An 11,695-nucleotide genomic window follows, 5' to 3' on the forward strand; every position below is an offset into this window, starting at 1 on the left:
AGAGCTCTACTGGCCCCTGTAAGCTCAGGCTCTGACAGGGCCAGATCTGTCGGGTCTCCATGCCTAACCAGTGAGCCACACTGCCCCATATGCTAATTCCTTATGCTGTCCCACAATTTTTCCTAATCTATCCACCCCTGCACAGTCTTTTCTCAGTGCAATTTTGCAGCACAAACATTCAAATTAAATATTGCTCACTGCTGATAAAAGACCACACTGTCATTTTTACTCAGAATGGGTGCCATGGTACTGCTCAGTCCAAGTGGGGAGGTAAGGTATGCTTCAAAGAAAACACGGCAGTAAATTACAGCCTCCTTAAAGAGTCATCTGGACTGATTATGTGAGCTTTTGTGCTTATCCAATGCTGAGCACACACTGCAAAGCTCATTTAATTAGGAAAAAAGGCTGGATCTGACAAATCCATGTGACTAAGAAAAACATGTCCTGAGGAGGCTGTCCCTGCTACAGCACAAGAAAGCATATTGTGAAACCACCGTGGTGTGGGTGGGAGAAGCAAATTCCAGAATTACGGATGGTATGTGGCAGCATATTGATCACTCCCCAACAGGACTGCCTCAGCTCTGCACAGGCAGTTTGATTGAATGAGGCAGAAAGCAGAGAAGCAAGTTCTCCTGCAACACAGGAACTATTCTTCTGAACAGCCAATTCATCACCTGCATGAAATTGTCCACTGCAGTTACAGTTGTTTGGTTTCTTCAAAAAGTCTTCATACTCCCTGGTTTTGAAACTATGGGAACAGTGAAAAGGACTTTCCAAATCAGCTGTTAAACTGCAGTATATTTACTTTAGCTCATTATATATAAGTAAGAGCTCTGTTTTTATAATAATGTAGATTCTTTTGGTTTTCTAAAGCCCTATGCAACCTTTTAGCTACGTAACACTAAACTTTTGAAGATTTGCCCTTGTTCTTCATAATAAAAACATATGGTAGGGAGCCATCTTTAAGATGAAAGGCCCATAGTTCAATCCTTCCACCGTACTCAGCTGTAAAAACAGTCTTCACACTCCTCTGGAGAGCTATTGAGCAGGTTTAGCAGTAGAGTGCCTCAAAAGGAATTGCCTTCACAGCCTACAGTGCCCACAGCCCCATATTAGCTCATACTGGGGGAGAAACCTGAAGTGTGTGCTGTTAAAACCCCATAACACCCTGGTAAGTGGAGATGGGAGTAGATTCAAGTGTGGACATAAACTTTCTGCTCCTCATGATTGAAATTTTTGCCCACATTGAAGGCTTTCCTTGTCTCAAACCTCTCTGTCACCCACCACTCGCAGCCTGAGTTCAAACAAGAGATGGCAGCATCTCCTGCCTCCAAGAAGGCAGATTGCATCTAAAAATGATTGCTGTGCCTTCCAAGAGACCTGTGGTGAGACCTGGATCTGCCTCTGATTCACCCAGACTGCCTAAACAGACTTGAGTCTGCATTATATCTTCAGTATACTTGATGCTCTGGATCTCCAGAGTCTGAGATATACGTGAAGTTGTGCACAGATAGTGACTGGATCCAGTCCTTGGTCACACACCCAGAAGTTGGAATAAATGTGTTCTTCCTGTCTTGCTATGTCTTGTCTTTCTTGCCTGCTTGGTGGTCTTCAGAGTCCCCTGAAGTACAATAACAGCATTTCCTATCATTCTTCACACACATTTGCAGATAGTGGCAACAAAATATTCTTGTGAATGGACATTAGAAATAGGTTTTATTGGAGTGACTGGTCACATTGAAATACGTGCCATGAACAGTGACTGGGAACTTCAGGACCACTGATGAAGAAGCATCCCCAGCTCCAACTAGATCTTGTCAGTGCAGACCAAAACACAGGCTCTGTCAAGATTTCCCCCAAGCTCAGTGTAAAGCAGGCAGAAATACTATTCTTCTTCTTCTATCTGGATCAAGCAAACAGACAGTAAGCAAAGTTCAGCCATTTCATTTTGGAAAAGATAATTTTGCAAAACAACTATTCCACAGCAATCGGGATGATGTTTCCTATCAATATATCAGCTATATATAGGTACCCTGACACATTTTGTAAGGATGAAAAATAAAGCTTTCTGATAGCCTATTTGTATTAGGCAATTGGACCAAATGAAAAAATGATCAGATGCCATTTAACATGGGTGCCTCAGAATCTGGGTGACAGAATTAGAACATATGCACTCAGATTTTCAGACTTCAGGCACCAGGCTGGGGCATTGTGGTTTCAGACCTGTGGATAATATGAGCTCTCCACACCTCAGAAAGTACACTGACCTCTTTGTGTTAACTACACTATGAACTAGCAGAGAAATACAAGTGAAGTGGTAAGAAGAGGTAGTATGTGTTTTAAACCAGGTGATACAGCTAGGGATAAAAATCAGAGAATCTTTCAGGTACACAAGCTTGTTGACTGGAAAGGAAACTCACTCTATTTGCCTGATGCTGAGCACCTTGCAGACTGAGTCACATCCTAGTGCACAGTATTGTTTTACAGCTGGCTCAAGGAGTTTAAAAAGTTGTTTGCCAGTTTTATGTGACAGCTACTGATGTCCTACTGAGAAACAAAACCACAGATTATTATCCTCCTTTCTCTGCTTAATCACTGAATCGTGCTTTCTATATTGGAACAGCTCAGTGAAGAGTGGGAGAGCTGAAACACAAACACCAAATGGTAAGACACTTGCTTCAATAGCATGTTACAAAAGTAGAAAGTGATGGTGATTTGACCCAGAGGAAAAAATATAGAGAAATACAAGCATGCTACATTGTTAGAGCAGCAAGGAAATAAATAGAGGCAATCAAGGTGCCTGCTCAAAATGGCCAGGCACAAACGCACTTATATAGGTGAGGGCAAACTTTTGTTACTGTCACGAGTATAGTACCTCACAGACAAGTACTAGCACGTACCAAGATCACTTTAAATAATTCTGTTGAATACTGAAAATTTCTATGGTCCAGCTTAATTATTAGGTGCTAGATATCTTACATTTTTTACTGTAGGAAAAAAAAAATCCCCTCCTAATTAATTCTAGTGCCTGCTAAATTGTTCCAGTACTAATTTAACACATTCCTGTCTAGACTGAGCCATTCAGTATAGCTCACTGCAATACAGATGATCATATTATCCTGTGAAACTGCACTGTGTACACTGTTTATTACATCAAAAGCTTTTCATTCAGGCAGTTAAACCAGTTATAGATGGCACAACATGTCGCAGAGCCTTATGGGCTTGGAGGGGATAGAAAACTGCCAGGCAGTTGTTTCCTACCCAGTGCGGCAGTACCCTGGCTGCTCTGGGAAGGGAGAAGTTGTGTTCACAGATCGAAATACACAGAGGAGAAAGCAGCTCTGTGCTGTCAAAGATCCTACTTATGGCTTTCACTGGAGAGCTGTAAGCTGTAAAATGTGCAGTCTAGCTATTCTTCTTCATATATAATAAACACAAACGTTTTCTTGCAAAAATCAGTGACTCAAGGAAAGGTTTGTTTGCTCTCCGAGTGATTTGGGAAGGCAGAGAAGAATGCTGTTGGGGAGTTCTTGGCACGAATTTACAGTGTGAAGACAACAGCCTGCAATGGAAGTTGGGAAATATTTAGAAAATTTGAAAACAGATTGTGTTATATTGTTCCTGTCTCAAATGATGTGTGGACAGTGTTCACCCCCCTGCGGGAGGGAAGGGGGTGTGTGGCTGAGGAGGGAGGCAGTGGAATTCACACACTCTGGTCTCGCTGGCCTTTGCTTTGTTTTGGTATGGGGGGAGGACAGAGGGCGAGGAAAGGACACTGCCTTTATGCCTAAAAAAATAAAGAGGTGTTTTAACAGGAATATATTGTCTTGTATGATATTGTCTTGTATTAATAGCTTATGGGCAAGGGGCAGGGAGGAGAGGTGAGGTGGAGGTACTTTTTACCTCCGAGATAGGTAGCACAGGAAAGTACACATTTAGAGATAGCCAAAATTTTTTACTATATTAAATTTAGCTAAAATCAAAACTTGCCCATTTTGAAAACACAAGCTGTCGCTGTTTTGACAGGAAGGAGGGAAGAGGGTGGGGTAGGGAAAAAAGTAGAGAGGAAGACAAAGCACATGAGAACAGACACATATAACACTTCCCAAACAGTTCAGATATTGATGAAAAGTGACATTTTGACACAACTTGGTTTGGTGAACATATTTGAAAGAGCTTGGGTTTGTTTCTGTATGGAACCAAAGGGTGTTTCAAGACCTCAGTAGACTCCCCAAAATAGGATAGCCACTCTCAAAGAAGATCCAACCAGATTTGCTCCAGTGTATATCAGGCAGAGCCTGAATGTGAGTAAACTGAAAAACACACAGTTTACACCCTGATTTATCCCATACAAAACCCTAGCCACTATGCTATTCACTGAATGCTCATGGACAACATATTTACCTACACCTTCATGGGCAGCCATCTGGATGCAAATAAATCGTTTCACAATAATTTTCTTAATTGTATCTTGAAACTGCTGTTTAGACACTGTAGTCACCCGCCACCTTGGGTTTCTGAAAAGCACTGAACAGCACAAGCAACAGAAGCTCACTAGGCTTAGAGGAGAGAGAGATAAGCAAAAGGCCAACCCCGTTCTCAGGTCCATAGAAACAATCGGAAAGAAGCTTTTCAGCAGCAAAGATGGTCTCAGTCTTCTGACTGCCCAGGCAATTGACTCTGGTACTCTCTGGGTGCAATGGATCCTCTTCTCTGTTACTGATGCAGCTCCATGCCTTTCAAGAACAGCTTTGCTCACTTGTCTGCCTGCCCTTGTGCCTGATACTGGTGCAGCAAGAGCAGGGGCCTGACACCATAATCAATTACATTCTTCACAAGACATGACGTTTATTCCCACAGATTTATTTCCAGTTTACAACCCACACAAGAAGCCAGTGTGAATGATACCTAGCTGAGATCAATCTCTACTTTAATTTAAAAAAAAATAAAATCTTGCTGCATCATGCATACATGTTTGTCTCAAAACTCGTATTATGCAGAACATTTTTACTTCCATTGCTTAAGACACACTGGAAATCTTAGAAAATTCAGAATATTGGTTTAAACAAAGGGATATCATATTTTTTCTGAATATGTTGGAAATAATACTCTCAAAACTAAATTTAAATCAGCTAAATATTTGTAAAAATTTAGCTGAAATTCTATGAAGACATGTTTTCAACTCCACTTACAGAAAAAGTAGTAAGAAGAATTATGTACTTCAGAAAGTTTTGGTTTCGGTTAGGATCACGTGTCAGTTTAGCCAAAGCAGCCAGTCCATAGCGACCCCTAGTACACCACTGCAAATTATCGCAACGTTACAAGAGGCCCTTCTCAACGTGATTGTTTGCTTTCCAGTTTCAGTCAATGTTACCTTGGTTATATCAGGTTACCCTGATTACCTCAGGTGTCAAGGAGATCAAGGTCTCAGAAAAACCAAAGCTCAGTTGGCTTTATTTCTAAGAAGAAATCCTATATTTTGAGACTGTTGCAGTTCAGCTGTCCTGGGCAGCTCAGCTCAGAATGCAAGGGGTTGGCAGTGGCTGTGGAAAGGAGCCACGTTTTCATCCTCCACGCCTGCCACCGGCTACAGCAGTCCCAGACACACAGCAGGAGGAGAACTGGAAGTGCCACACAGGGGGTTACAGAGCAGATTGATTTTACATGGCTCTTAGCATCAGTGCAGGTCACTGCTTAAGGGGAAAGACTCCTTGGTAATATCTAGGCATCTAAAATTTAAAGTCAGAGGGAGTCAGATGTGTGCACTAGCCTTTCAGCACCCTGTGCTATACAACACTGCTGTGTGAGCCCTACGTTCCCACAGCTTGAGTGGGAGCAGGCACATGTGTAACTAATGCACATGCAAGCATTCATCGTGTCCTGCTCAATCAGAGAGGACCACTGCCAGATTTCAGTAACCCATTCCAGCAGCCCACTTCACTCCAGTTACGTGACCTGTGGGAATCATTAGGGGTGTGTTTGCACAAGCCAACCTGAAAGACAAGGCCAGCCAATGTTTATCTGCTGAGGAACTGGAAGCCCTATGAGCTTGTAGGCACCAGAACTCATTTGCTCTCAAAACCAGCACCATCAGATGCAAACCAGGTCAGGTCAATAACCTTCAGTTCAGTGGCAGTCTATATCATGGTCAGACTTGAATGGACAGTCTTGCTAAATTTGATAAAATGCTTTATCAGGTCTACTCTGGTGTCTAATGTCCATGCTAACCCCCTGCTTACCACAGCTAAATGCTGCCTGAAATACTCATTTGACTGAATTCTGTATCCTCCACCCCTTATGCTATCATAATGACTTGTTATTAAATATGGAAAGAGTCAGACTTAACATAGTTAGGGAGATGACAATGTTTCCAGGGTATGCATCTGTTTACCACACTCTGATGCACTAACAAACTAATGTATGTAATGAACTGGCTGGTGTCTTTTAATGTATGATAAACCTACAGTCACATGATGTATATATTATTATGCTCAGCAAGAGCTGTGCAAATGCTAGTGTGAAAAATCTTAGCATCCTTTAAAAAAGACAAGAGAAGCTGTCTTCTGCTGTCTTCACATCTTCTCATGCACTCTTCCTGGAAACAGTCAACCACCTACTTAATTAGGTTAAAAGATCTGCAAAGACGGAGTTTATGCTTACACATGCAAGGATTTTACTTTTTACCTGTCTAAGTAGCCACACCAGTAATCCGTTTGTAGTCACACTGTTATACTTGAGTGCAAAGGAATAGTATCTCTTATCTGATTCAAACTTTCAGCCCTGAGCTACAGCGCTTGCATTTTGCATTCTCAGCTCTGAAAACATAGGGTCAACAAAAGTCAGGAACAAGTTTGTGAAATCATTTTGATTGATGACGCTAAGTTTGTTCACAGTCCATTGCCTCACCAAGCAGTAGGAGGTGTTTCTACAGGTATGAGTCAGTGTCTGTAGCTGGAACTAGATGCCTAACAGCAGGTTAATACAAAACCTAACACAAAGTGATCACCAAGGACTGAAAATCACACTAGTACTTTCAACAATAAAAAGTGGCCACAGGCAAGGAGCACAGATATCATTAAGAGTGTTCTTGCCACACATCCCACAAAAACATTTCTCTAGACTAGCACTGGATGTACGTGACTTTTCAAGGAACCTCTTGACAATCAGAAATCCTGGATGTTTATTTGGGGTTGTGATTATAGGGCTCAGCTCCAGTATCCTCTGATGTGAACAGGAGCACACAGCAACTGTCAGTCGCCTTGAACTCTTACAATGCAAACTGGCATATGGACACTGGTGGTACTCTTTGAGATGCGTCTGAAAGCAAGAAGTGGCGGAAACCTACATCATCATGAGAAATTAGAAGACTAGATGTACATCAGGTTCTGTTTCAAGTGGGTTAGTAAACCCTTAAGGAACAAATGGTACATTTACCCTCAACTGTTCTACTTCCTGAAAAGATCAGCAAAGCAAAATGATCCAACTTATTGCCTGTGCTTCCTTCCAGATCTTGCTTTCTAATGACCTGCATTTTTTGGCACAGTTGTCTTGGCAAAATTCAATGTTTTCAAATACTTACAACAGATGCACAGTCACAACATTTTCCATTATACTCACATTTGCATTGTAGGTGTTTGTTTATGATTTAAAACTTGAAAAACAGTCAGGTGCAACATTTGCCCAGAGGGACTCCGCATCTGAATAAATACACAGCTTTGAATGAAGCACTAGGCATTATCACATGTTTTACTTGTATATGCCTGTTCAGTTCTTTCACCTTCAGCATGGAATATCCATTAGCTCAGTTACCTTCAGCCCAACCTATCAAATAATTCAGCAGGTAGAAACCTGCCCCCTTTACAGTGAAGGCTGAGAGATCCACACTGGTTGGATGAATCCTGGAGTATCCAGCTTGAGAATGTTCTCACCTGTCCGGGTTTTGAGCTGAGATAATCAGATTAACATTGTATTGGCTCTACACCACAGTAGTTCTTCCAGTTGAAATACGATAGCTAGAACACTCATCTGCTGAAAAATGGTCTGTCTGGAATGATGTATCATCAGTTCTAGCCTGCCAGTACCCACCCATATGAAATGTATGTGTCAACCATCCTTTGGATTTACTGAAAGTGGATTTACCGCAGTTGTTTATAAAGAATCCGCTAAATGAAAAGCCCATTCATTAAAGTACAGCCTTAATTCATTTCAGGCTCTTTCATGCCCTGTCATGTTACGGATATTCCTATTTCACAATCCAAGCAAGCAAAACAGAGCAATCCATCCTTTGGTTCGCCAAAGTGTTCACATGAGCTGATGACAAATATCCATCGTGGAAGAAATAAGAGCTTCCACATGGTGCCTAAAAAAGAAATGTTCAAATGGAGTAACGTTAATAAACAATTTAAGTTATTTTGGACAAATATTTGTGCTCATCAGGAAATAAAACACCCGTTCTGTTTTTCAGCTACTCAAGAGAAACAACAAAAAAAGAAGAACTTATGGGAATTCAAAAACACCGCCAACTCCCTTCTTTCCCCTGATGTTTGTAAATTGTCTGCAGCAAGCGTCCCACGTACACTGAGCAAAACTGCTGATTTCTTCCAAAAATGAGACAAATGGCACTACAGAGAAAGGCCTAGACTGAAGAGGAGGAGATTGGCCCCTCCATCATGCATCTTCTGAAAGAGGGTTGCTAATGATTCCTGAAGAGGCAGAACAGGACAAAAGAACAGCTTTTCCTGATTCTTGGGGAAAAGGGCTTGCAGCATGGCTTGTATCTCTACATTTCACTCAGAATAAATGGCCAGAGTTGCTGAGCTTGTTACTCCTTGCTGCTCCCAGAGCTGTGCAGCATATTCACATCACCCCTCGTCAAGCAACTCAAAAATGCTATATAATAGTTAACAGAATACTGATGAAAACTAAAGGTGGTTTTAGAATCTTTTAAGAATTGTCTCCTCTCCTCATGTATATTCTTTTCCCTTTCTTAATTTCCAGATTGAATGTTCTCTGGTGCTAACAGCTTTTGGGCTTGACTTTTTAAACCCTGCACAGGATGTTTTAAGCTCTCCCATCTAAGTGCACTAGATCCCTTAAGGGGTTCAGCCATGAGGACATCGCCTCTCTATGCACAGCAGGCCAATGATCCATCTGTTGGGAGGGAATCTCTGTATTACAACACTGTACACAATAAAACTTTGATTTCATATACACTCCAGCGCTGAGCTCCCACCATTTTCTTTAAAAACCTTTTTTCTTTCCTTTAATTTGGCCCACAGTTTGCTCATTTGTATTTAAAAGGCATTGGCAGCAAAGGAAACTAGAACAGAAGTACAATAAACAAATACAAGAACAGCAGAAGTGTATTGGTACATTTTTTTGGTCCTTATCTTGAAGTTTTACAGCATATTTTGAGGTCAGCAGAAGGGTACTTATTAATCAGATTGGACAGTGCTACTTAAGCAAAACAACGAATCTTATATTAATTTTTCCTCTGACTCATAATAATTAATATGGAAACTTTGAAATAGATTCCTCCTGTCCTGACTCACTCTTTAAATTGACTGAAAAAGCAGGGCAAGGGTCTGTGCTACTACAAAGGGATACAAAAGTCAGATAAGCCAGTTCAGAGGCAGCAAAATTACCCTCTATAATTTTTCCCTTAGAGGACATGCTCAAAATGCTCCCCACCACAATTGTTTCTGTTGAATTGCTTGTAGAAGATGATGCAGAGGATGCCTGTCTGACAACCTCTGGCCAAACATCTGTCTCGCAAGTTGACGCTTTTTACTCACCAACCCACTAAAAGTTACATTATGGGAAAGTGGCCCTACAGTATGGGAAAAGAGGTTCTGTGACATAAGCAGGAGGGAAAGAGCTGTCTAGTAGACTCAAGTCCAGTGGGAGAGGTGGTCTTGGTTTCTCAGCTCAGTTAACCAGGGATAAAAAGGGAAATTACTTCAGCCACTTCATTGCGCCAGGACTGCATTAATGACCTCAGGTGGGAAGCATCAGGCCACAGGGAGCCTAGATCTGTTGAGGGATGCAAGAGGAAGGCAGGAAGTGCACAAGTTACACAGACTGAATGAAGGATTTATTGCAACGGCATCACTCTTTCTCTCTCAGTTCCCCTGCTCTCCCTCTGCTCTTTTCTCCTCACCATTAGGTCACCTTAGAAATGGAGGTGAAGCAAGGCTTGCAGTGCTCCAGAAGCCTGTACTGCTGCTGCCAGCAATGAGGTAGGAAGAAAAATGCAGTTATGTAACTTTATGAACATTTTGCTTACACAGGAAATTTAATCAGCAAAGACATCATGTACTTTAGGACTTCCTAAATAGCAGTATTATCTATAAAAGGAATGAATGCTATTACATTAATTCCCCTTCTGAAGGTAGAAGTACATTTCATCTCCTTTGCCTCCTTGGCATACCTATAAACCCTGTAGTATTTACAGGTAATGAGCTCCAGGGCTACTAGACAGTGAATATTTTACCTGGGTAGCTCTTAAACTCTTAAGCTCTTCTGAGCACCATATGTTGCATGACTCAAGAGGTGAGTTTTAAAACCTCCAGGTTCTTTCATACCAGTGACTTCCAAGTCACCAGTTGTTCTGTAGTTGTGGTAACACAGCTCCTGCCTTGTTATCTGTCTCTTGGAAATTTCATTTTGTGTCTGTGATACTCTAAAATCTCTCTTCTTTTGAAGTTACACAACTGAAAATCATATTACAGGTCTGAAATAACAGAGTCTTGTGCTCTAAACTGCAGCCGCCCCAAACATTGCCCACATCCCAAACTCCATTTGGTGCAGAGGAAAAAGGAGGCAAATCTGTGGTCATCTGCTCCTTGGAAAGATATAGATCTAGTCAGGTTTTAAGTTCATTCTTCTTTCTCAACCTCTTATGCTCCCAGGGGGGTCACCAGGAGGAAAAAAAAGCTGCAATAAGCTGACTTATCCTGTATTAGATTCTTCTTTGAGGTTTTTACACAGCCAGTTTACTGGGGAGTTCCTTAGGTAGTTCCATGTCTCTGCCATGCAGGAACTCAGGAGCGTCTTAGCATGTCTTACAGGACTCTGCAAGTCCTAGGTGCTTTACTACAAAAAATAAAAATATTATGAGAAACACAGCTTATATAATCTTTTTAGTATTCCTTAAACTGATGGTTCTTCCTTCCTGCCTGGTCAGGGAAGGAATGAACTAGAAGGAAATAATCTGATTATTAAATCCGTTGAATCTCTTTCTTTTTAACAGACCCTAATAATAGTACCTGTAATATTTGAATATGAACCTCTGCTACATCCATACCTATATTTTATATATATACATATAATATATATGTAGGGGTATGCACGTCAAGGTCATTTCAAGAAAAAACATATCCTGACCTTTCATTCCTGTTCCTGAGGATCCCTCATGGGCTTTACATCTCTGCTGCCCTAATTTTCAGGACAGTTGTTTCAGAGTTAATCCTGCCTGCCTATCATGTCGTTTCTCCTCACTGGCCCTATATATTGTGAAGGGTATTTATGCAAAGACAGATGAGACTTGTGTAGCCCCTCATGTTCTTAACTGACAGATTACGAATTGTCAGCAATTATGGCTTCTGCTGTGACTGGCACCCCAGCTGGCATCTATTTCCAGTGGCTCCAGAGCTAGGCATGAGGGAGGACATAATTTCAGTGAGAAAGCAGGCTC

Source organism: Strix uralensis, chromosome 3 (genome assembly GCF_047716275.1).
Source record: "Strix uralensis isolate ZFMK-TIS-50842 chromosome 3, bStrUra1, whole genome shotgun sequence".
Taxonomy (NCBI): Eukaryota; Metazoa; Chordata; class Aves; order Strigiformes; family Strigidae; genus Strix; species Strix uralensis.